The following is a 26,712-nucleotide window of genomic DNA, read 5'->3' on the forward strand; positions in this document are numbered from 1 at the left end:
TGTACCTAGGATGTGAGAAACCCGATTCTACTTCCGCCTTTCTGCTGGGAGTGGGGTGTGTGGGGTGGGGGGAAGGATTTGAACAGGGGTCCCACACCACTTAGACAAGATCTGAAATCACAGGCCTAGAGGATATTCTGATGCTGGACTCCCTCTGCCTCGCTTGTGGAAGATTTTCTGCTGTGATAAATAGTGAAAGTGTAAGTGGACCACGGGGAAAGGAGCTGGGGTTTCCCACACCGAGCAGATGCCCTAACTACTCCACTATGGAGTAATTCTCATGCTCTCTCTCTGGCCCAATGACTGTTCCACTATGGATAAATACTGAAACGGTCCTTCAACCAGAGCCTGAGATCACAAGAATGACTCTGTTGACAAGTGGCCAGGACACTGAGTGTTGCAATGATGAAGTTCCTTTGTGGATCTGGGCCAATGTGCAGTTTCCAGTGTTGCAATACCTAGAAAATCACAAAACCACATGGTGATCCGCAAAGTCCAAGTTAGGCATCTGGAGTTCTGTATCTTGACTGGTAAGAGATAGGTGCCTTGTAACGGCAGCATGCTAGGCAGACAGCTGTCCAAATTACCCCGTGGCATATGGTAATGTGAGGGGGTGTATGGTAAACCTCACCCGTCAGAGCTAGGCCTCTAAGTCCAGGCTCTCGGGCTGTTCCTGGTTTGAAGTTCAAGACCAAGGGAAAATGGGCATCCAGCTAGTTTGTGCATTGTTCTGAGATTTAGACAGAACATAGGCACCTGGGTGCCAAGCATGAGGCCCTAGTGTGCAGCTCACAGGCCGAAGCATAGGCACATAGGGAATTTTCAGTGAAAAAATGTAGGCACTGAATTTAGGTGCTTACAGGGTTCAGCGGCAGCTCAGTAGATCGCAGCTGTGCTTAAAAAACGGTACTTAGGTGCTTAAGTGCCTTTGTGTGTCCCTAGTCATTCTCTGTGAGGGGACAGAGCATGGAGATTACCCACGCCCATTGGTCAGCAAGCGAAGAGGTTTGCCCGATACATTGCAGAAGTCCCAAGATCTACACAAGTGCCTCTCCATAGCTTCCCAGTTCATTTTCCCTGACAGCATGATGGCCTCAAAAGCTACACTCCCATGTGGCCCTGGAGGACAGCAGCTTCTGGATCACTGCCATAGCAGGGTCGTGAGAATCATCCCCACCTACAGTAAGTCAGCTTAATGATAGCTGCAGATAACCACATTCCATGCGTGCTGAATTTCATTAGCTTTGGGTTCCAATATTCTCCCTGCATTTATTATGGCTTATTTCTTTCACATAAACTTCCATTTGCTAGTGCTAAAAGAAAGACCTTATTTTATAAACCACACACAGAGTCAATTATACATAAGAGAGTTCTCCTCTGAGGTGTTCTAAATACACACATTTCAGTTGAACGAAGACAAATTAATTGAGGAATACATCTCCCACCAGGCACCATTCTGGACTCCGAAGCTTATGCGTACCCAGTTGCATGTGCCCCATCCCCGTTATAAAGAATTCATAACATCTTCTGCATACCTTGTTTAGACAACAATTAGAATTTACAGTTCTATGCTCTGATGGCTTAACTGTCTTTAAAACTGAGACTAGTAATGTACCTTTTTTTAGTGAAAATGATTAAGTGGAAAATTGCCTTAAATGTTTCCTGGGTGAGGCAAATGAATGATAATTAAATCTGGAAGTATGGATGTGAGCTATTGTCTGTTTTTCATACCAACACTCCTCTATGCAAACATCCACTGAAGAAGTTTTAATCATGTGAAAGGAATGAGATATTTATCTGCAGGATGGCAGAGTTTGGAGCAAAAGGATATTCTTCAGTATGTATTTAAAAAATTCCTAACTTAGGAAAAAATCCCTCTCACCTGATTCATGTGAGCAGATCCATTGAATTAAATGCAACAACCTGCATGAGTAAGGCAAGTGTGTGAGCTTTGGCCCAATATTGTTCAAAAAGGTCATTAGTTAATTTTTTTTATCTTTACACTGACATGACAGAATCACAGACTAGATACTCTGCTCAGTTAATACTGGTGTAAAACCAGAGTGAATTCATGACCTTAATGCAGTTACTCTGATTACATTTGTAGCCCAATGTCCAGTGTGTTTAAGCAGCAGCCCTGGGAACTACAAGTTGTGGACTACAAACTGCGTCATGTTGGGAGAACTTCCTGGTTCCTGCCAGGATGTGCCCTCTGCCCATCAGGGTCTCAGCAAGGACGGTGCTAGAAGCAGCACCCAGGCTGCATGCTGAGAGGAGGGGCTGCTGAACTGTTTTCCTGTTCTATGTTTTTACAGAAAAAAGCCTGTTCTGGTAATTTGTCTGAGTGGATCTGGTCTGAGGTGCACTCACACACACACACACAATACACAATGCAGAGCACCCCAAGCAGCCTCAGGCTTAGTCCCGCACAGTGGTGTATGAAGTCACAAGGCTTCCCCTGTGCTGAATAACCTTACACTGGGATAGCCAACAGGAGGGGTTACACATTGGCATAACTGAATTTGGTATTTGGTCAAGGCCTCTTGCAGATTTTTTTTAACTGATATTTTAAAATCTCAGAGAGCTTAGCACAGTTTGCTAAACAAAACCAATGGAGAGGAATATATCAGATACATAATTAAGAAACCTTTTTTATATTAACAAACTCTTGTCATGGAATAACTTATTGGCTTAGAACCAAACATTATAAGACATATTCTTTACTGATGAGCATAAATTAATTAAGCGAAAAAAGGTTCTAAACAGACTCAATGCCCATGGTAAGAACAGTCTTGAATATTTCATTATATCTGGTCGTTTTTTAAAATCCATGGAGCGGAGCTAAGATAATGCATTTAATGGCCCTAATCTTCTGGTACATTGGGGCTGCTCCAAACTGCATTCAGCTGCACAAATATACCTTTGGGGGGCTACTGAGAGGCAAAAAGAGCTGGAGCACAGAACCAGTGATGCATTTCTATGCTCCTGAGATGTACTCGGCATTGGGAAAGGGAGGAAAGGAACAACACAGAACTGTTCTCTAGTTCTGTGCTGTTCAAAAAACCGCCCTTTTTCCATTGTTACTCCTAAACTGGTAGAATAGCACAAAGCGATGGAGAATAGAAACTTACAACTGTATTTAACCAAAGCATTTCAACCATTTAAACTGTTCCAACTATGGCACATAAGTACAAAATTCTGATTTGGTAGCGGTTTGCACAGCTGTAAATGGACTACACCAGTCCAATTACATATACATTCCTTTCACTCTTCACTGTTGTGCAGACACCTTTGGAGTGGAATGCAGCAACCATTTAATGCAGGAGCGTGGGACCTTTTTTTGGGTCAGAGACTGCTGACTCACAGAAAAATCAGGCTGGGACCACACACAAGTGAGAAGCAAAACAAAACAAACAAACAAAAAGCCCCCAACTGAAAAGGAGAAAGACACTCTCCATATTCCCCTCACATACCTGAGCCTGTGTGGGGAGGGGAGAGGGGAGCAGGCTAGTAGATTTTTGTGCTCCAGCCCTGTGGTGGGGCAGCTGTGGGGCTGCAGCACCAGCACAGGTTCCCCAAAGTTGGGGGTGGAGGGGAGAGCCCTGAGCCTCAGGGGCCGGACCCAGGCAAATCGGGGCCACATCTGGCCCCTGGGCCTTAGGTTCCCACCCCTCATTTAATGGCACTTTTAAACTCCGCATAGCATATAATGACTCGGGACTGTGAGTGCCTACTTCATGGCAGAGTGTCAAAAAAAGGGTAGACACCCCCAACTGGTGGTGTGTCTAGAATTAGATTTCACCAAACCAGTAACAAATGTGAATTCCAGGATCACTATCCCAGTCTTACCATGGAGTCACGACAATCCCTTTAGACCAGTGGTGGGCAACCTGTGGCCCAGTGGGGTTCTTTGTGTGGCCCATGAGACATTTCACAACACAAAGTTGCCAGATTCCACTGGTTTCCATCTGCTTAGTTTTTCCCCCCTGCTAGTATTATTAAAGTGACAAGGCCTTTTAAGACTACACTTGAAAGAGAATCATGCTTAAATTCGACACTTTACACCTAAGTTTGAATAAAGACGCTAATTATCTTACCCATTACAAAGATAGCTTCCCCAATTATCACCTCTAATATCATTAGCTCACAGACATTTACCTCCCCCCCATCCCCCTTCTGTTCTGAAATTTGATTTGTCCTTTTCATATGTGTTCATTTTTTTAATTGTATCCTTTGGTATATATGGTTGTGACAATTTTCTTCCACTATTTGATCTGAGGAAGTGGGTCTGGCCCACGAAAGCTCATCATCTAATAAACCATCTTGTTAGTCTTTAAAGTGCTACATTGTCCTGCATTTTGCTTCCCTACCTTTAATATCAGCAATTCACAGACACTTACCTTCCTTCCTCCCCCTTCCCCCCCCCCCCCCCGCATCCCCCTTCTGTTCTGCAATGTGATTTGTCCTTTTCATATTTGTTCATTTTTTTTAATTGTATCCTTTGGTATATATGGTTGTGACTACTTTCTTCCACTATTTGATCTGAGGAAGTGGATCTGGCCCACGAAAGCTCATCACCTAATAAACCATCTTGTTAGTCTTTAAAGTGCTACATAGTCCTGTTTTTTGTTTCAGCTACACGAGACTAACACGGCTACATTTCTATCACTATTCTATATAAAGCAAGGGCATGTGAAGAGAGATGTGTGCTGACTGACACAACATTAACTGTGAGAGCCATGAGTTTCCTCTGCTTTCAGTTGAAGCATTGCTATAGTTCAGTCGGCACACTCCACACATTCTAGGTATGCAAGTGCAGTTAGCAAAACTACCCTGTCCTGGGAGACCGTCTTGGTTACAACAATCTTGTGGCTCACTGAGATTGAGGGTTATTTCTGCAGCCCTCACACTAGTGTAGGTTGCCCATCACTGCCTTAGACTCTCAAGTCTATCATATCCCCAGATAAACTAGATTTAGTGATAAAAGGTCACTTATACCTTAAAATCACATCACATGTGGATTGCTTCCAGCTCCAAGGGACCAGTCACTAGCCCCAGATAAATAGGTATCTTAGCTCTTACACCAAAGACAAAGCTGGTAGTCAATTCTATAATAAACTAACAAATGGCTTAGTAGCTAAGAGAAGGAAATGAGAAGTCATTGAGAGGTTAAAACAGATAAAATATAATGTACAAGTGAGTCAAATTCTATAAATTCCAAATGCAGCAAAAATTTAGTAATCTGTCAGTTTCCCCAAAGTCTCTCAGGGCTACCTAAAATAACTTTGGGAATTTCCATATTCTCATTCAATTATTCCCCCTGTTAGAATCCAGAGTCCCAAAATTAAGGATGTTTCCTTGGATCCATACTTATAATTTCTTGTCAGAGAAAGCAAGACAACATGGTCTCTACCTACCTGGGCTTGTCCTTTGATGACAGAGAATGAGGAATGAATTTAGAATCTTTGACCTCTGATCCTCACACACAGTGACCACAGTGCTTTGGAATTAACATTTTTTGTGGAAGTTCTTCATTTGCATTATAGAAGGACTCTTTCTCATGTGATGGCTTATTTAGTTAAAGGTGTCCATGTAATGTAAATATTTGCTACCACATTATAATGGATACAGATAAATCAAACAATGCAAGTAACATACCATTAGTTTTCATGAAGTTTCCACAACAAATACACTCTCATAAATGTCACAGCCACTTTGGTCTATAGAAATACACCAATGAATTGGACTAGTGCTTTTTTTTGTGCCAGCATCAGTCTGCCAGCATCACAACAAGGACCAAACTACAAGAGGAATACTGGTAGGCAAAAGGCACAGTAATTACTACAGGTCTAGCACTGTGAAAAGTTCACCATGGGATCTTTATAGACAAACTTTTCAGGACCTCAGTCAGTTTTATAGTTCTTCTGAAAGCACAGAGCTCTCCGTACACTATGCTGAGTAGTTTTCCTTCACAGGGAAAGGGCTACTTCTTGAATCACCCACTCTACTGCATTAAGCTTTATACAGTTGCTTCAGAAATTCATATTGAAGGCCACATAGATGTAGACCAGTATGAAGGTGGAATCCAGTGGATTAGGTAGTAGGAGTGTCAGATAGGGATTGGAGAAAAGGGAATAGAAAGCATATTTCTGGTGAAGGGTCTTATTACACATCCACAGCTCATCAAATACTATAGAAATGCAAATAGACCTGACTGCTATAATGGCTGCACCCCCAAAACTGCTGCACCCCTAGCTGCACCCCCAAAACTGGATCAAAACAGAGTGAAAAAACTTGACATCTCTACACATTAAACAGAAGCATTTCCTCATCCTTTCAATGCTGGCAGGACAAAGAACTCATGAATGTACTGCAAAAGTAAGGGAGAGAATGATCTATATCAGGGTGGGCAATAAGCATCCCGCAGACTGGATGCAGTTCACCAGAGATAGCCCCTGGAGGGCCACCGTCACTTTATTTACCTGCACGTCTACAGGTATGGTCACTTGCAGCGCCCATTGGCAACAAATTTCCATTTCTGGTCAATGAGAGCTACAGGAAGCAGCATGGACCAAGATACCGGTTCCTGTAGCTCCCATTGGTTGGGAACAGTGATCTGAGACCAATGGGAATTGCAAGTGGCCTGCACCTATGGATGCGCAGGTAAATAAAGCACCAGCAGCCCACCCGGGGCTATCCCTGGTGAATCACCTCTGGCATATCGCCCAGCCCTGATCTATGTGGTTTAATAGTTATTTTTTAAAAAGCTATATTGAAGTAGAGCCACAAATGAGTGTTGCGTGAGTATTTCTGTGATTCATAAACACAACTACGGCATGTCTACACAGTAGTGTTATTTCGGAATAAGTGATGTTATTCTAAAATAACATCGTCCGTGTCTATACTACAAGCCTTTATTTCAAAATAATGTCTAGCTGAAGGTCTTCTTACTCTAACTCATGGTAACCCTCATTTTATGAGGAGTAAGGGAAGTCGGAGGAAGAGTGTTCTTCCTTCGACTCCCTGCTGTGTAGACAGTGCCAAAAGCCAAATTAAGCTATTTTGACTTAAGCAACCAATTGATGTAGCTGAAGTTGCATAGCTTAATTTGACTTTAGCCCTGCTGTGTAGACATACCCTAGAGAACTAGCTTCTTTACTCCTGCAGATTCAGAACCTTCACTAGTATATTAAATACAACACATCCACATACCTCATAGCTATATATGCATGTTTTTCATACAGGTTTTTTCATTAGCATAAGGCACGGAACCTGAATTTAGTTACATACCATAGGTGTTGACGTCTTATTTTGCCCAAGGGTGCTCGACCCCACTCCCCTCGCTCCGGGCCTCACCCCCACTCCATCCCTTCCCCCAAAGCCCTTTGCCCAGCCTCTTCCCATCCCTGCTCCATCCCCCCCACCACATCTTTTCCTGAGCACACTGCATCCCTGCTCCTCCCTTTGCCTCCTGCACTCCAGATGTGCTGGGAGAAGGGAGAGGACCTGGTACGCATGGGGCTGCCTGTATGAAAAAGGCACCAGTTGTGCGGGAGTCTGGTACCAATGGGTGCTGAGCAGCTGCTAATTTTTCCTAATGGGTGCTTCAGCCCCAGGGACCCATTGAGTTGGTGCCTATGATACAAACACAGCCTGACTCCAATGTACTTGCACATCCTAAATACCTACCAGAATCAATGGGCATTTGGGATATTTAAGACATTCAGACCCAGGCATTTAAGTGGTGGGAACATTGCTCTTTGTAGAATCAGACAGAACAGAGCAGGGATGTTCCTACTTTAGAAGGGCTATGCTAACCAGTGACAAGGGATAAAGGGGATAAACCTTGACCCTACATGATGGATGAAGAGGCTTCAAAATTGGAAATGGATTTGAACTATCCAGTCTCTAAGAGGGATCAGAGGATAAGGCTGTACAGCCGGGTGCTGAATACATTTAGGAGTATGCCACCCCCTGCTGTCCAAATCCAAAACAGCAACAGCTATTAAAACTTACCAGGCTGCCAGCTTGTTTGGTGGCAATGATGCTTTCTGGAGCACAAAGCTGAGAGAGAAAGGATGGTTTGCAAGGATGATCATTCAAACACCTTCTGCCTCCCCAGACATGCTGTAGGGTTAGTTACCCTGAGCTCGGTTAAGATTAGATTTGCAGGTCAGAGTACATCACCTGGGCAATAGGATCATGATGAAAGGATTTGGGAAAAACTTTTACTTGAAAATGCTTCTTTGTATTTGGAAAGAGGTTTGGCTGTTTCCGTAGAAGGTTATGTGGAGTAGAAGCAGGTGACTGGTGTCGTCAACTTTGTGCAGTAGTATGTCTTTTTTGGTCCTTTCCATAGCAAAGAAAAGTTGAATTCATTAGTCTGTGACTTTATAAATGGATAAATCTGGAGTTAAGTTTGTTTTTTAATTACTATTTTCTTTAAACCACTGGGCTGACTATAATTTAAACAGAATGTAACAACTAAACCCCATTTTTCTGTAAGCATGGGGTTCTTAAAATTGTTAATGCATGTGGACAGTGTGAGGTTGCATGCTCAAGACAGTACAATTCTGCAGCTGTCTCGGTTTTCTTGGGAAGCTGGAGAGTCAGAGAGAACTATAATATAGGTCACTAAAGATTCCCCTTCACCTTCATTACAAGGAGAATGGACCCTGCAATTCTAGAGGCTTCATTCTAAAGGATGACGTCCTCAGAGCGGGCAGCAACGGAAGCGAACCTGATCACAATGTGGGAGTTGGCCTGGATGTCTCACGTGGCCCAGGGCCTGCAGCTGAGACAAGACTTCCCAGGAATGAAGAGAAAGGGGGTTTGTCACAAGAGTTGCTGCCTGACTCGTTAGCTCTCTAATGTAGTCTATTCTGCCAAATGTCACCACAGGCTCTCCCCATATCTTGGGCTGGACTAAGTAGACATAGAAGAAAGGATCATTCCCAATCCCCGCCTCCATATCCTACACTTCTCCAGTCCAGAAAAGAATCAGAGCAGCATTTGCTTCTTACAAAAAGTACTATTTGTGCCATCTTCTGTTAGTAAAATATTTCACTCTCCAATTAATTTTTAGTGCTTCTAGGATTAAGGAATTGATGCAGAAGCTCAATTTACATTCATCAGGTCTTGTATTTGGTGACAGGTGAATCTGCTAGAAGCTTTCTTAGCAAACCCTTGCCAGAAAAAGCACAGTTGAAAGAAAATGGCACCATTAAAAATTTTAAATGCATATTGCACTTTGATGTTCAGCTTTCTTCCCCCTTCTCCCACCCCTACTATTCCCTAACACCAAGACCTGTGATTCTTTGCTTCTAAGTGGTTGAATCTGCCTCCAGGCATTCTCATCACCTAGTCTTCCTTGCCACATTTGAAAGATCATCTGCCTCCTCAGCGTCTGTTCAGAGTGATGATGATCAATGCTCAGGCAAAAGAAAGGGCATCCTTATGGCAATTTCATCCACTTGAAATCAAGGGCAAGGCTTTCAAAATGGGTTAGGGGGAGGAAATGAAAAATGCGATGAGAGAACACGGTGAAATATAGGAAGAAAAATAAAACATAAAGCAACTCTGAAATTATCTTTTAAAAAGGCAGAAACAATAAATAGCAGGAAGCATGAAGGCACAAGTGTGGCAATGTAACACCATAACGGTGATTACGTTACATGGTGCCACGAGACAAAGAACATTGTAGTGCACAGCACTAATGGGGTATTGAATGAAATCAAAGTGCAGTATTTCCACTTCTAAATTTCTGAAAATCTAGAGCATGTTCTCACAACTCATGAGAGTCTTTACAAAATAATACATTCTGCATTCTTTTTATTTTCTTTTTGCATTTTCAGGCTTTTAGCAGTGGCAGATTTAGAGTTAGTGGGGCCCTGTGCTCAGCTTCATTTTTGAGGATCCCCTAGGGAGCCAGCCAAAAAAATGAACTTTCACTCTTCCTGCCTCTCCCATTTTACATTCTTTGTTCTTCATCTTCCTCCTAAATTATAAGTAATAAGAAGTAAATGAAAATAAAGTGAGGTACCTTGATTGTTTTTGTCATCTAATTTTTTTCCACATACTACTTGAAAATTGCTAAGGGTCAGTTCCTGAGGGTCTTGGTGGACCACTTAATGATCTTTCTAAATATTGTTTTTACCATTAGCTAACTATTATAAAATGCTTTCGATAAGATCACTTATAAAAAAAACCATAATCTTTCCTCTGTCCACCTGAATGGAGTTCTCAGAGCACAGTTTGAGAACTTCTGGTTTGGATGAAAGTTTGTACAACAATATCTCTTGCAACATTTCTTCAATTAGAGTACCCCTCACTTTTTTTTTCTTTTACTATGGTCAGTACATTGCCTTGGTTTCCAAAACAAAACCAAAAAACCACAACCAATTTCTCATTTCTGTTATCCCACTTTTCTTTGTCCTCAAAAACTGGGACTCATGAAGACCTCTAAATTGCTTTCATTCTCCAACCTCATACTCCTTTTCTCAAATTTTCCATATTACCTATGTTTTTCAGTTTATTTACTAAGAAATATTCTATCACATCCAATGACATGGATTTTGGCCATAATGCAATGTCTTCCGGGTAGGTTTCTTCCCTCAGTTCAACAAAATTATCAAAATTTTGTAGTTTCGTTGCCACTTCAGAGTCCACTTGTTCAACTTTTGCTGTTATCGTAGTATCCCCACAATCTGGCAAGTGATCAAATAACTGAGATGTTTCCTTGCCTATACTTTTTGATGAAGGTCACCTATTCAATATTTCAAGATTTTTAAAATAAGATGACAAACTGTCTTTTTGCTTAGCTTGATCTTTTTGCCTTGCCATATATATATAAAAAAATTGCATTTTTTACTTCCAGGCTCATAGTATTGCTTCATTATTGCTAAAAAACTGACCTTGATTTTTACATAGATTAAAAGTGTCTGAAAGAACAGGGTTGTAGCTCTGGGTGGGCCGTGGTCTGGACCACCCATTCCCCAATTAGGTTTAACACCACTGGCACTAGAACATTTTTAATAGTGGGGTACTGAAAGCCAGCCCCTGCTGACAAACTAACCAGGCCTCTGGGCAAGGTGTGTATATATGTGGGCAGGTCTGGGCCCCCAGAAGGGTGGGCCCTTGGGACCCAGTGCAGGAGCAGAGCTGCCATGGTGGGGCTGGAGAAGAAGACTGACAGAGGAGATATGAAGATCTCCATGGCTGCGGAGGACAGCTTCAGGTGCCCAAGCGGGCCTGTGCTGGTTGGTTCAGAGAAGTGGGCAGAGACCCACATGTGCTCCATCAGAAGGTGAGACGGGCACAGTTCTATCGGCCACCTGGCTTCCAACCCTCCACCCCGGGGTCCCCATCCCCCAGCTGCTCTCTCCCTCACACTCACCAGGTGGCAGCCAACAGCAGCACAAGGTTACAGGGGCTGGAGGACTCAGAAGGAGGGGGCAATGCAGACACTCAGCTAACTGCCAGAGAGAAGTGGCGCTTTCCTGCTTCAAAGTGAGGCTTTCTCCTGCTGGCTGTGCAGCTTGCAGGCTCTCCATCCCCTAGCTGCCCCTTTCCTGCCACAGGCAGATAGTGGCCAGGAGCGTGAACACGGCCTGGAAGACTTCAGTGGAGCACAGCGTAGTCGGACAGCCGGCAAACAGAGGGTATGTCTACACTACCACCCTAGTTCGAACTAGGGTGGTTAATGTAGGCAACCGGAGTTGCAAATGAAGCCCAGGATTTGAATTTCCCGGGCTTCATTTGCATAAAGCCGGACGCCGCCATTTTTAAATGTCCGCTAGTGCGGACTCCGTGCCGGACTAGGTAGTTCGGACTAGGCTTCCTATTCCGAGGAGTAACGGTAGTTCGGAATAGGAAGCCTAGTCCGAACTACCTAGTCTGGCACGGAGTCCGCACTAGCGGACATTTAAAAATGGCGGCGCCCGGCTTTATGCAAATGAAGCCTGGGAAATTCAAATCCCGGGCTTCATTTGCAACTCCGGTTGCCTACATTACCACCCGAGTTCGAACTAGGGTGGTAGTGTAGACATACCCAGGGAGAAGTGGCAATTTCCCACTTCAAAGCACTGCTTTTCTCTGGCCTGCTGTGCAGCTGCCCTGTGCTCCTCTGAAGCCTTCCAACCTGTGTTCGCACTTTTTGCTGCATTCTGCCAGCTCTCCTGAGGCTGCAGGCGAGACTCTCTCCTCTCCCACACAGCCCTCTCTGCAGAAGGACTTCCCCCTGCCCACAGAGTGGCTGCCCTCTATGTTGGGGGGAGGAGGGTGCTGGACTGCCTGGCCCTGAGGGCCCCATATCATTGGGGTGGGGGAGCAGAGCTTGGTATGTTTCATTGTAAATTCGCCCCTGGGCTTTAGGTGCACAAATATCACAAGACTTGCAATAAAACTAAGGGTGCTGGCAATCCTCATCAACACATCAGAAAGTTGGCAAACGCCAACTGACCGTTAATGACTGGCCTCCATCCTGGGTAAGGGTCACAAAGGTTAAGATCCTTGTCACAGAGCCAATATGCAGTGTCTCTGGCGGTTGCTGTTTCATTGCCAGAGATGGAAAGACACAGTTTGAATAATTTGTTCCTTTGATAGATAAAGCTATTCCGAAGCCAGCAGGCAATGAATGGATATGGAGGGAGAAGAGTTTGTTTTGGCTGCTGACTAATATTTATGTCATGTCTATGCACAATTTGTGAATCAGAACAATGGTGAAGCCCCTGACAGGCTAGGCCCATAAGTCTTTTCTCGGGAAATTTGCCATCTACAGCCGAGCTGGGCAATAAGTTTTGCTGGGGGAGGCACTCTAACAATTTGGAAAGTGGCTTAAGGGCTGCACTCTTCCATGATATTAATGGGTGAGGGGTCTGCGATGGAGCTTGGGTGCAGAAGGGAGCCTGAGGTAAGAGCTTGGGGTGCAGAAGGGAGGGTGGGATCAACAGAAGGGGGTCCAGGAAGGGGTTGTGATCTGGTGCAGGAGTGCAGGAGAGAGTGCAGGGATCTGGGTATAGGGAAGTAGGGACTGGGAGTAGGAGATTAGGGTGCAAAGTCTAGGAGGGGGATGTGACATAGGGCAAGGATTTTGGAGAGGGTGTAGGGGATTGGGATGTAGGCTCTGGGAGGGGGTAGGAGTGTAGGAGGGGGACAAAGGATTGGGGGAGGGAGGGGTTGGGGTGCCAGAAGCAGGCTCTGGCTGGGAGGTGCTTACCATGGGGGCTCTCAGCCAGCAGCCCAGCAGGTTCTGCATCCAGGCTTCTTGCATGCTGCTCAGAGCAGCCAGCTGTAAAAACCAGCCAATGGGAGATGTGAGATTGTTTTGGGGAAGTCTATAAAGCCTCTGCACCCATTCCCCCAGACTCACAATGTTCAGAGAATTGCACTGAGCAGTATGCGGGGGCGGGCAAAGGATCCTGGCTGAAGCTCCTGCTGGGCTGGGGACCGTAACTGGTGGCTTGACAGGCCGGATCCTACTCACAAGCTGGATCCTACCCACAAGCCGGATCCTACACACAGGCCGTTTTTTGCCTGCCCCGATCTAAAGTCCTCCACACAGCTCTTTAATTGGGGACCATATTTTTTGAAGATTCTAGGGATTGTTTGTTCCGTACAAATCTTTTGCAGACAGTTATTGGCAAATGTGTTAAAGCTGCCATCAATGTGCCTTATTGATGTAGGAGCCTGCCTGGATGCTCCGTGGAGTAGGGTTCCCTCAGGTGAGCCTAATGAAAGAACAGCTTGATTTAAAAAGAAAGACTTAGAGACATGCTGAATGGGAGAAGCTTAAACACAGGTGAAAAACATGCAAGGGGGCTTAAGAAGCCAATGCCTGTGAAACAAAAGCTTCAACAGAGAAATTTTGTCCAGACAAATGCTGGCACTATAACAAAGTCTTTTATACTAGACACAACTAAAGAGAAATAAAGCCAGCCTTCAAATGAACAGAAATGTACTTGGACGCTATTTTTAAGAATCCCCTGTTCTCTTATTAAATATAGCCTAAGCTCTGATCTCTCTTATGCCAGCATCAATCCAGAATAGCTCTGCTAGCTTCAGTGAAGTTACTCAGATTCACACTGGTGAAACGCAGAGCAGATTTTGGCCCTGGTACGGTACTTGAATAAGTGTTTTCTCTTTTATAGCCCAGTTTTTTATTTGCCTAGAGCCTGCAGTAAAATCTCACCCCTTACATGATCAGGTCGCTATTAATAAGGCTACAATTCCGCTGGAGAGAAAGGGTGGTTGTTCAGTGGGGAACAAAGCCTGAGTGGCATATTGTGAGGAATCGGGCTATGTGGGTAGATCTTACAAATTCTTGCTATGGCGACATCATATGATGAAACATTGCTGCCTCAAGTGGATCCGCCATTGGTGACGGGGCCTGACCGCATCGAAGAGATACACGATGCAGTGCTTAGGACTCAGTAATTTTAGCCCTGCTAACTCCTGGGACAGCATGCACGTTACACCCTTAGAAATCCAGGATCGCCGACTCCTCTGAAGGAAGGGCTGGAACAAAGGCATCAAGAGGCATTTAAATAACAAGCAACACAGGAACATAAGGACTGAGAAAAGAGGAGGAGGTCTGAGACAGGACAATAAGGTGGTCACTGGTCATTTGAGCTTAGCAAAAGATTCCATGAGGCAGGGGAACTAGCCAGTAAATAGTAGCCTGTGTGAGGCAGGGCACATCCAGATTGCTTGTCTTCTTGGACTGAGATAATCCCCCAGATATTCACAGGGGAAGGGAGAATTAGTGAGGGTTACTGTGGTTTCAGGTGTTGATTGATTTTGTATGACCCACACTCTCTTGTGTTTTATAGTATTTAAATAGAAAAGAACAACTGTTAGGCTGTAAAAAATGTGAGTAGGGGTTGTATGGATCACAGGTGAGTGCCCCTCCGAAAGTTACAGTGTAAACCATAAGCTTCACACCTTTGGGGAGGAGTCCTAATTGAGAGATTGTGTTTAAGTGTGTGAGGATCTTGGGGGTGTGTGTGTGTGGGGAGTCAGTGCTGGTCTAGGAGGCTGACGGGGTTTCTTCACACAATGCACAGTCAACCTGTGGAACTTCTTGCCAGAGGATATTGTGAAGGCCAAGACAATAACAAGGTTCAAAAAAGAACTAGATACATCCATGGAAGATAGGTCCATCAATGGTTATTACCCAGGATGAGCAGGGATGGTGTCCCAAGCCTCTGTTTGCCATAATCTGGGAAAGGGTGACAGGAGATGGATCACTTGATGATCACCTATTCTGTGACCATTATGTAATTGTCAATTGTCCTGATTTGACAGTGTAAATTCCTAACCAGCCCCTGTCAATCAGTCTACGTTGCCATAATATATAATGTACCAATATGAACCTGTATCTGTGGGACACTGAAATCATAGGTACTCTGAGTTTCACCCACCAGCAGTCCATGCCCCAGGCCAATTGTACTTTCCTCAGTGCTGCAGCCTCATGGCTCATTATCCTGGCTTTTCTTTTGGGCTCTTTTCCAACCGATGTGCTATTGCTCTCTCATAACTTCCCAAGACACTAGCATGAAAGACTGTAAGATTCCTTTACAGATAGTCATGCATGTCGCATGTGCTTTCAGCCAGGCTGCTGCGTGTCCGATGTGCAAGCCTGTGCTGGGGGCAGCGGGGCATCCATGTGTGTGAAACCTGTGTTTGATTATACAGCTGTCATAGGTCAAGATGATATATAAATAGGACAACTTATAGCCTATGATAACTGTTAATATTACCTTATATTAGTACTAGAAGACTTACCCGGTGTTGCTTGGCTCCTTCAGGGCAGGGAGGTGAGAGTGTGGGAGGCTCAGGGCAGGAAGCTGGGAATGTAGGGGGTGCAGGAGTCAGGGTTGGGAGGTAAGGAGGGGATGAGGGCAACGGGCAAGGGAGTACTCGGGGTGCAAGATTCAGAGTTGGGGTGAGGAGAAGCTCAGGGGTAAGGAGTGGGAGGTGCAGGAGTCAGGGGAGACTCATTGCCCTCAGCCCCTCCTCACGTCCCAACCCTGACTCCTGCACCCCCTACACTCCCAGCTTACTGCCCTGAGCCTCCCACACTCTCACCTCCCTGCCCTGAAGGAGCCAAGCAACACCGGGTAAGTCTTCTAGTACTAATATAAGGTAATATTAACAATTATCATATAGGCTATAAGTTGTGGGTGCAGGAGTCAGGGCAGGGGGTTGGAGGTGTGAGGGTCTGAGGGGAGGAGGTAAGGGATTCGGGGGAGGGGGCACTGCACAGTCACCTGCTGGCTTCTCCCTGGGACAATCCCAGGGTGGGTGGGGAGCCTCATCTTGTGTAGGCAGAGGCGGGGCACTCTGCCCACCGGTTTCTCCCCGGGGCCGGTCCTATAGAGGAAGAGACAGTGCAGCCTACTGGGCAGCTTCTCCCTAGGGGCAGTCCCATGGAGGTGTGGCCGATAAAGCCACCTGTGGTGCTCCCCTGGGGCCAATCCTGGGTGGCAAGGGCTGTGAAGCCCATCTACTAGCTTCTTCCCAGGGGCAGCAGGGTTAGTGTAGCTCGGCCAGGCACGGCTCCAGGGAGCTAATGTGTCATTTATAAATTCATCAAATCTTTGTGGAAAAAATTAAATGTCTAACAGCATGCACTGTTAAAGAGACAAGTTAATAAGGTTTTCTGGAGCTCTTTTGCCCTGCACATCTTGCCTCATGGGGAAAATAACGACAAGATTTGTGCACTAAATTATCAATAGATCTTGATTTTTGTCAGATTTAACTACTACCTTCTCTTCCCATTTATTTTAAATGGAATTAGGTGGTCATGAATGGTGCCAGCTTCACAGCCCCCTGGCTAGAAAGCATCTGTTCAGCAATAAAGGAATGCAGTTACAACCTTCGCTTCCTCCAGCTTCCCCCAAACAATGCTTCCATCCTAACTCTGAGGAGCTAAATATAGGAGTGGTACGACAGAGCCCACTCTGGGCCAAGATTGCTAACAGGGTGCACATTACCAATTAGGGGGTGCTGAGTGTAGTGGGATTTATGATGGATAGTTGTCCACTAGAAACTGGAATGTGACCATGAGTTCAGCTGTTACAACAAGTGTTTCTCTGTTGTCCCTTTATATGCTTAGACCAACATTTTCAAACATGGGTACTTCAAATGTAGGCACCTAAATCCATCCAACCTTAGTCAAAATAAAGACTGTGGTAAATCAGACCACTTTTTAACTGCTCAAATTTAAACATAACATATGAAAATTTGATGTATAGTGTTTTGATTCTACCAATGGTGCTAATTATACTTAAGTATTTTATTGAAAATTGCTTGCTGGGCTACATTATCCAGAATTGTTAAGAGGAAGTTGGGAGGGTCTAGATTTGAGGAACGAAATAGAAAGCTTGCACTATTATTAGCTGCAAACCTCAATCCCTATCTTCTTTACTATATTCAGTAAATTTTACATGCAGACCATGTCAGGCTATGCCTACACTACAAGCGTTTCAATGGCAGTGCTGCAGCTATGCTGCTGTAGAGTAGCTACTTCCTATCTTGGTGGAAAACTTTTTCTGTTGATGTAATTAATCCATCTCTCCAAGAGATGGTAAAGTTAATGGAAGAATTCTTCCATGAATGTAACTGTGTCTACACCAGCTCTTATATATACCCAGTCACGGTACTCAGAGCACAACTTTTTCACACCCCTAAGCAAAGTAGCTATGTCAGTCATTTTTAAAGTGTACATCAGGCAGGCACACCACAGTTATATGGGAGGTTTTGGAGTCGTTAAAGACAAGCTATGTTTATGTCCTAGAAGTCAGCCATTAAAACTTGTCAACCTCTGGTTTCTCTCTATGAGCTAAAATAGTAGTCAAACAATATGGTCTCTGCAGAGAACACATGGGAAGGCTAAAATAATGTCTATAATCATCCAGTTTAGAGAATATATTTAAAAAACTGCCCATATCACTTGTCCAGGGTGTCTGTAGAAGACCAGGGGACAAAACCCTGAACTACAAATTCCTGTCATGTGTCTTGAATGCAAGACCATCCTTCTGCCTCACTGCTCCAGCCCTCTCTTTCATACATCATGTGCAGAGGCAGTGTATATCATTTAATAGCTGAAGCTAAAAGTCTGGGTGCTTAGCCAAGCCTTGTGTGACTCATTTGGGTGTGCAAAATTTGAAAGGAAATGTCTGGTTCAATGTTTGTACAGCAATCCAGAACAGGACATTCCAAAGCATTTAAAACAAGTAATGGGGAAAGGGAGACATAGTGGGAGTGCAGCTTTAACCTCAAACATTTTATCCAAGCCATCTCCAATATATTCCCATTCAAACTTAGACAACACCTCTGGAATTGGTTTGTGGGCCTCTTTCAGGTACAGGAATTGCCCTCCACAGACAAATTCTACTATGCTTTGCTCCTTCGTGTGTGTGTGCAGGTGTGCGCACATATGCACACACAGACCGCCCCCCCCCCACACACACACACTTCATTCAGAAGAGCGTCAAACCATGCTTTTGCTTACACAGCCTATGAATCTTGAGCACCACCTAGTGGATTTCCCAGAGCAATGTAATAATTTTCTTTTAGTAGTACATAATTCCAGAATTTAACCCATTAGTTTAAATTTTAAACTCATTGCTTCAAGAGAGTTATTTTTGATTTGCGGCGTGTGTTAGAGAAGAATCAGGCCATTGCTGTTGTTTATGCAAGCCTTTTTTAAAATAATTTTTTGTTCAATAGCAAATGTTTTTAAAACATTTAATTTTTTCCCCACTAGCTACACCATGCTATAGCGAGAATGGTTTCTAATCAAGGTCCAGTTTCTTCTTGGCAAGAAATCTCAGTACAAGTGAACAGAAACATAGTTGACCTGAAATCCAGATATCTAATGGCTATGGGAAAATGCTCACATGCTGTAGTCAAACATCCCACCTGCCTATTGATATATGACAAGTTTCAGGAGTGATGTGGCAGCATCTTCCAACAGATTCTGTAAAATACACAAAAAGAGCTCAATATGCCATATGAGCATTCCTCCTGTGGCCACAGCTTTCAGATTCATCATCCCAGAAAGATGCTGACTGTGATTCAGGCTTGACTGATTTGGGCCAGCTTGCATGCTAACTGGCCCACATTTACAACTCTTCAGGCTAGGAGAGGGGTCAGCAACCTATGGCTCATTATGGAACCAAGTATGGCACTTCTGTCATTCCCAAAATACATGCAACTTTTTAATTTAAAATGAAAAATTAATTCAAAATTTTAAAAACATGTAATGACTCATGTCAAGATGGTCTATTTTTGTCTATTTCACCTTTAACCGGAGGTGAAAGTAAGCTGGTGCATCCCAGTAAGAACTGGCTGTACTCTGTCAAGAGCTGATGGGGGGGACTCTGCTTGTTTAAAGAGCCAGCTGAGGGTGTGCTGTCGGGAACGTGTGCGTGTTCTAAGCTAGGATAATGAGGGGCTGGAGGTGGTAGGTACCTCCATTTGCTTCTTTGGTTGGAAAAGGTTGCTAACCCTTAACTTATCCATTAGGGCACCTCACTGGCTTTACCTGGTGACAGCTGCCCAGTGGCAGACAGGTACTCAAACCCACGCTCTGGAGGCTGATGCCTTACCTACTAGGCCACTGGAAGATCCACTGTACTGCCTCCTCCCTACAATCACCAGCTGCTAGTGGCATCTTGTTCTGGGGCTACACTAAAGCCCACAGCCAGAGCTGAGCATAGCCCCAGGGCAAGCCACCTGCCCTGCCCCTGTCAGCTCCATGGAAGATGATGATGGTGGCTGTCCAGCTACACTGGCAGGAGGGAGAAAGGATTTGAACCCACAACCCCAGAGGCCTTATCCATTAGGTCACTGGAGGATCCACCCTGCTTCCCTACCTTCAGCAGCTGGTGCCAACTCCAGCCCTGGGGAAGATAGCAGTGGCTGCCCCACAGGTAGGCATAGGATGGAGACTCAAACCTAGAACCCCAGGCTTCAGAGGCCTTTCATTAGGCACTGGAGGACTCACCCCACCTCCAGCTGCAGTCTTATCCTCCCTACTTTCAACCCTCCCACAGCCCAACCCTGTTCCCTGAGTCCATCATGCATCCAAACCCCCTGCCCTGAGCCACTCATATACTCCAACCCAGACGCTGCATCCTCACATTCCAGCCCCCAGCCATTAGATTGACAGAAGACAGCCTGAATGCTGCCAGAAGCTGGATTTGACCAGTTACGATATAAACTTCAAATAAATGTGCAAAAACGATGCAGCAGCAGAAGTCCCATTAAATAAATCCTGTGAGTACACTGTTGCATTGATGGTACTACTAATCATCATGTGAATTATCAATAACATTAAGTTGTATATTTTCAGTCATGCAAATGGTCATTATTATATGGCTCTTTGTTGACCACGTGTTCTGAATTTTGATGTAGTTTGGCTCTTTTTGGTTTGAACAAGTTGCCATGCCCTGAGCTAGGACATGTGTGGCCAGCATAATCAAAGGTCCACTACAATTATAAAGTTTTGAACTACCATTGGGAGGGAGAAAATTAATACCTAAGAGATGCAAGTTTTTTACTGTGGATGTCCCAAGAGCAGAGGATTAGCCATCATCCCATAGTTTTGATTTCTTTGTCTGTCATTGTCGTGCTGAGGCATAGGGAAGTGGCTTAAACTTTGGGCGCTCCAATTTCCACTAGCTGTAAAATATGAATAACATTTCCTACCTTGTGGAGGAATATGAAGGCCAATTAATATTTGTAGAATGCTATGAAATCTTTGGGAAAAAAGGCCCATGGTCTTGCAAAACAACAACACTACAGATAGAGCACTACTACACTTATGCTCCATTTTGGTCAGTTTCATTACTAAACATAGTAATGTTCATGATTTCAGATATTTAAATCTGAAATTTCATGATGCTGTAACTGTAGGAGTCCAAACCCCAAAGGGACTTGTGTATGTGAAGGTGGTGGGGAGGGGGTTTGCAAGGTTACTGCAAGCAGAAGGGACAGTGGCAGATTTAGAGTTAGAGGGGCCCTGTGCTCACCTTCATTTTTGAGGGGCCCTGGGAACCCAGCCAAGAAAAAAAAACATTCACTTTTCCTGTCCCTCCCTCTTTTCATTTTTTCCTTCATCCGCCTCCTATTTTATAAGTAAGAAGTAAATGAAAGTAAAGTGAGGTGCTTTGATTGTTTTTGTAGTTTAACTTTTTTTTCCACTTGAAAATTGCTGAGGGTCTCAGTGGACCACTTCATGACCTTTCCAAATATTGTTTGTACCATTAGCTACTATTGTAAAGTGCTTTGGATAAGAGTGCTTTATATATATATATATATATATATATATATATATATATATATATATATATATAATGTGTAAATAAAAACCATAATAACCTTTCCTCGGTCCACCTGAATGGAGTTCTCAGAGCACAGTTTGAAGACTTCTGGTCTAGATGAAAACTTATATTTGCATTAAGCCAACATGAAAAAAGCGTAAAAACTAAATGTTTAGATGACCCATGAATGGACAAGTAAAAATTAACTTCCTCTGAAGAAACTTATTCAACTTGGAAAAAAAAATCAGCTAGCTTTCTTGCTACACTTTTTCTTTACAAAATTGTCAAGTATGTCATCATAAGTAATATTTTGTAAAGAGGTACTTTCAATTGTCAGTATTGCTAAACTTGTCAAATGTTTCTCCCTCTCCCCCCACTGCCCTCTCAGCAGAGAGACTGCTCCCCCCAGAGCAGCCACCCTCTGTGCACAGGGAGTGGAAGAGGGTTTGCTGGACCCAGTGATGGACTGCCTGGCCCTGGGAGGTCCCTGTGTCATGGGGGGGGACATGCCAGAGCACAGTGTTTCATTGAAACTCCACCTCTGGGAAGAAAGGGGGTTGCAGTGCACAGACCAATTGTGACCGACAAAAACAGATAGGCCAATAACGGGGGCAGTGGCTGATGAGGTTTAGCAGGAAGTCCTGCTGCTTCTGTCTAGCTTGTTTACGGCTCTGCTCCACACAGGAGCCCAGCTGCACGGGGAGGCCCAAGTTCAAGCAAGAGACGAGCAATGGCTTTGGGGGCAGGGGTGATTTCTTCTGCATCAGGTTTGGAGCTGGCTGCAAGAGGGAGCTGACTACGATCTGAGGCACCCAGTCTCATGCGGAAGGTTCTTGATGCAAGAATTTTAATCATCTTAGTCATTTCCCCTCTGCAAGCCCTTTAAAAGAGGGAGTAGGGATGTTAAATATTGGTTAATTGAATAGTCGGTTTACCTCATGAATTCTTGTCCGTTACTTGACTATTCTATAATCCCCAGGGTAGGGCCAGCAGCCAGTGTACTCCTGCCCCACTCCCGAGGAGCCCCCTGCCACTCCGTGCTGCTGCCTGTGTATCAGAAGCAGCAGCACAACACACCAGGAGGGAGCTGCTCCACAAGGTGAGCCAGTTTAAAAAACAGCTTTCCTTGTGGACCAGCTGCCTGTTGCCCCATGCTGCTGCCGCCTCAAATAAAGCAGCAGCAGTTCAGGCTGGCAGCAGCCCCTGTCCAGGGAGGGGTCTCAACTCCTGGACCAGGCATGAGCTGGAACTGAGCTGGGCTGCCTGCCCACCTGGCTCCTAATACGCTTTAAATATGGCGTCACAGCAGGCGTAGGTCCCAGTCCCAGCGCAAGCCAGGACTAAGCCAGGCTGCTAAAAAAATTACTGACGGGCCCAGGGGAGGGAAATGCGTTGTAGTGTATAATCATTAACCTATAAGCTTTTGCTTATCAGTCAATCGAGGACACTATTACATCCCTAAGACGGAGACGGAGAAAAAGGCAGGGGATAAAAAAATAAGGGCAGGTTAGGGGGGTGAGCAATGGCTGGGGGGAAATCAACCACTAAAAAACAAAAAAAAGGTATACAAGAAAAAAATGGAAGGAGCACAAAACCAAAGGAAAGCAGGGGGAAAGGGAGGGAGAGGGGGTAGAGAAAGGATGCAGCCCAGTGCAGTGCTACTGCTTGAAGCCCAGTGAAGCAAAGATGCAACGGGTGATTTCATATTCTGTGTGTATGACCGCTCACCAGATAGGGCTGCCTGCAAACTGTGTTATGTATTGAGCTCCTGCCAGCTAGCATGTAGTAAAAGGAGAGTGAAGTCAAAGTGCGCACACAGGCAGGGGTCTATGGTGCTTCTGAGTACTTCAAAAAGAACCTGACGCTGGAGCAGAAGGAAGTCTTCATTCTATTGTTTTTAAAAGTCATGTCCCTTCCTTGATGGGCAACCCGCTGCTCTGACTGACCTACACTTAGATATTCTGGCTGCACTGTGTGACTGGGGCATTCACCCTGAGGCGGAAATGAAAAATGGTACCAGCTTCCCTGCAAACAACCTCCTCAGAAGTCCAGCTGTGCTCCAGAGTGCACATCAGCAGGAGGGGAAGTGGCCAGAAAACCATCCATTGCTCCTAGCAGAGGGCCAGCCCTTTTCACCAGCACTAGATCAGATGCACTGATGAGCCTGTGCATTTGTAAATGTAGGTCAGCTGTCTGTTTCAATGGTCCAGGCTGCCAGACTCGGATAATAGTTGCCTGGTCTGCCCCTCATCCTGAAGCAGCCCAGAGCCCTTCACAAGCTGATATACAAACTCCTGCAGCTGTCAAACGGGCCAGTTCACGCTCCTTACTGCCTATCTCAATTCTAGAGCAAGCAGTGTGTATGCTGAATGCTCACTATCCAAAAGTACACTAATGTTGTCTGGAATGGATGAGCCAGTACATAGCATGAGCCCAACAATACCCATGAGACCTGTTCACAGATCTCCCCTTCTGTGGACGAGAACAGCTACATCCCAGCAGCAGCACATCCCCTGCCTCCCAGATTCTGTGAAGAGCTCCCCTTGGATCTGGGGTCTTGCTTGGAAAAGGTCCGTGCAGACAGGGTGCAGGGGCAGACTGCATATCATCCACCCCAACTAGCCCTGCAGAGGTTGTCCCCAAACAGATAGCATAGTTCCAGGTGTTATTGCTCTCTCTAGGAGCCCCATCTTGCTAGTGGGGAGATCCCAAAGGGAGTTGACAATTGAAGAAACTTGGCTACGTGTTTCGTTGGGAGCGCAACTGTCACGGAGCCTGATTGGGGGTGGGGGGAGTTTAACTGGGGGATAAGTTTGACTAGGGGATGCAGAATTAGCTGGAGGTACAAGAAGTTCTTCTGCTGATCTCCAAGGAATTATACAGATTCTGGGGTAGGGCAGGGGGATGATGTTGGAGGGACAGTCTATGGACAAACTTAACACCCAGAGGGAACAACTAGAAAGAAACTCTGCAAAAAGAATCTCATGGAGGTTTCCTCTTCCTTAGTCAAGTTCCCTGTCTCCGTGGAAGGGAGCCATCTGGAGCTGTGTGTTTTTTACTATTTTCCAAACTGTGTGGTCATTCATACATTTTACCAGCAGAGGACACAATAAAAGACATCACTGGTGAAATTCAGAGATGACGTTCTGTGTTCAGAAGAGTCAGATTTCAGTCTTTCCACACTGTGCTGGGCTCTCATTTCTCAAATGGCAGTTGTTTTTCTGCTTTTAATATCTACTCTAGTGCAATTTTTTGACAATCCATTATATGCTGAAGAGTTTCTCTGTGAGACGCAAACAATGTTGTCCTACTGTTTTCTACATTGGTTTATCACAACAGAAACAACGTTTTCTTGCATGCTTCAGCTCTGCCCCAAGAACACTGTTAGCTGTAAATTGAAATGGTCTCAAACTCTTGTCTAACCCCTGAACTTGCCTCAACAGAAATACTCGATTGCTTTGAAAAAATCCTGGAAATGCTTTCAGGTTTGTGTGGGAGTTAGTGCTCCGGAAAGCAGTTTTTAATATCAGTACCTTGATTTAGCACAGCCCGTTATCCATAAATCCAGATAATTTAATGAAAATTAGCTATTTGACTTCGTTCTGTAGCAAAAACTTAAAGCAATAAATCCATATTTAGAGATGGACTCAAAGCAAATTCTTAGATCCTGCCACCGCTGAGTGCACATGCTCCAGTTTCTCTAATCTTGTTTTTGATCAATCTGGTTTGTGTTTGCCATATTTATACTTGTACATTAATCGGGAACAGTTCCCTTGTAATCAAATTTCTCCTCTGTGTTGCACAGATATAATTCACTTGACTGTACTAGAGTAACTATATATTGTGCCAAGAAGAGAATAAAACCTGCTCTAATGAGCTGTGAGCCATATGTTTACCAAAAAATGCGCCAGCCAGCCACATGTGGTGACCAGTAGTGGGTTGCGTGCCTTGGATAGAGGGTAGGACTGTTGTTTCTTCTTTTACTCTAAAACTCTTCGGCTGTGTCTACATTGGCACCCCTTTCCGGAAAAGTGATGCTAATGTAGACTTCGGAATTGCAAATTTCACGGGGGATTTAAATATCCCCCGCGGCATTTGCATTTACATGGCTGCCGCTTTTTTCCTGCTTGGGGATAAGCTGGAGATAAGCGCCAGTCTAGACGTGATTCTCCTGAAAATAAGCCCTTTTCCGGAGGATCTCTTATTCAAGTAGGAATAAGAGATCCTCCAGAAAAGGGCTTATTTTCCGGAGAATCACGTCTAGACTGGCACTTTTCTCCGGCTTATCCCCAAGCCGGAAAAAAGTGGCAGCCATGTAAATGCAAATGCCGTGGGGGATATTTAAAATCCCCCGCAGATTTTGCTATTCCGATGTGTCTAATCTGCATCTCTTTTCCGGAAAAGGGGTGCAGTGTAGACACAGCCATCCTGTTTTTCTGGCACAGCTCAGCGCAGACAACATTGTACTGTGCTGGCCTATAACTAAATTAAAGTCCTTGCATTCAGTTGGACCAGAAAAGCAATCCACCATACAAAGAGTACCTGACACGTGTAAACCATGTGGCTGTGTCTAGATTGGCCAATTTTTCCGGAAAATCAGCTGCTTTTCCGGAAAAACTTGCCAGGTGTCTACACTGGCCACTTGAATTTCTGCAAAAGCACTGATGATCTCATGTAAGATTGTCAGTGTTCTTGCGGAAATACTATGCTGCTCCCGTTCGGGCAAAAGTCCTTTTGCGCAAAACTTAAATGGCGATCGGGGCTTTTTTGCGGAAAAGTGCGTCTAGATTGGCACAGACGCTTTTCCGCAAAAAGTGCTTTTGCGGAAAAGCGTCCGTGCCAATCTAGATGCTTTTTTCTGAAAATGCTTTTAACGGAAAACTTTTCCATTAAAAGCATTTCCGGAAAATTATGCCAGTCTAGACGTAGCCTGTATGTGAATATTACATTACAAGATGTTCTTCATTTTCTAACTTCACATACGAGAGAGAGATATTCACACAAAGAGAGTATATATACATTCAGGAGATCACAATCTCTTGAACAATGGGTTACTAGATCTGTTTTGCATAAAGCATACTCAAGTTATGTTTTGAATGTGAATATCAATATTTTCATAAAAACGTGGGGACATAGCATCACAATCCCTTCTTTCCAGACATTAATATGACTTGTATACAGGGCTTCAGAAGATTGTTAGTAATCATTAAATTCTAACATCTTCATTGAGTTTAGGAGAATTTTTAAAGTCCAGCAGTAGGAAATTCCTCTCCTTTTCTTTCTCCTTTAATTACTCTTTTTAGTATCAAGATATTTAACATCCCTCCCCACCAATTCTGACATGCCACAAAGCTGTGTACCTGTGCTGTGAAAGAGTGGGGAC

The 26,712-nt window shown here is 44.6% G+C and overlaps 1 protein-coding gene across 1 annotated transcript in view; it reads right to left on the bottom strand.

The window, feature by feature from the left end:
• The window catches only part of SLC9A9 (solute carrier family 9 member A9), a 408,350-nt gene that overhangs the window by 331,117 nt on the left and 50,521 nt on the right, over positions 1-26,712 (bottom strand). The gene's annotated exons all lie outside the window — the stretch shown is intronic.

Source organism: Pelodiscus sinensis, chromosome 10 (assembly GCF_049634645.1).
Source record: "Pelodiscus sinensis isolate JC-2024 chromosome 10, ASM4963464v1, whole genome shotgun sequence".
Lineage (NCBI taxonomy): Eukaryota > Metazoa > Chordata > Testudines > Trionychidae > Pelodiscus > Pelodiscus sinensis.